Source organism: Selaginella moellendorffii, unplaced genomic scaffold (genome assembly GCF_000143415.4).
Source record: "Selaginella moellendorffii unplaced genomic scaffold, v1.0 SELMOscaffold_483, whole genome shotgun sequence".
Lineage (NCBI taxonomy): Eukaryota > Viridiplantae > Streptophyta > Lycopodiopsida > Selaginellales > Selaginellaceae > Selaginella > Selaginella moellendorffii.
In genome coordinates this window covers 4512-5090 of record NW_003314738.1, presented here as the reverse complement: position 1 = coordinate 5090, position 579 = coordinate 4512, and positions in this window count along the sequence as shown.

The following is a 579-nucleotide window of genomic DNA, read 5'->3' as shown; positions in this document are numbered from 1 at the left end:
CGAGTGCCCAACTCCTCTAGTGGCTCTTACTTTCCTCCAATGCAACATATCTCTTCCCTCCAACACTCTTCCTGTAGCAACTCTCTTCCATGTCCTCTAGTACTCCTCCTGCAACAACTCTCTTCCACATTGTACTTTTGCCAATCCTACTCTTGGATTTCTCAGTTTTTTTTTTTTCATCAAATCATTCTTTCTCACCCTCTAGCTCTTCCAAAACCCCTTGTGCATTGAGTCTCCTCCAGCTCCTCCAGCACTTCTCCTGCAACAGCTCTCCTCCAACTCCTCTAGCACTCCTCCTACAACAGCTCTCCTCTAGCTCCTCTAGTAAATGGCTATGCCACGGCTAAGGCATTCAATCGCTCCCGGTTGAAGATGGAGGGCGATTCGTGGCCGGATCCACGCTCCGAGTCCGTGAATGTGTTGACGCCGAAGTGGAAGAACATCGAGAGGCGGCGCGAGTGGAACTGGAGCTGGCGCCATGAGGGAATTGGGCGGAGAGGGAGCGATGGGGGCGAATTTAGGGCGACAGCTCCCAAGAACACTAGTATCTCGAGGAGCAAGAAAGAGAGATGGAAATTC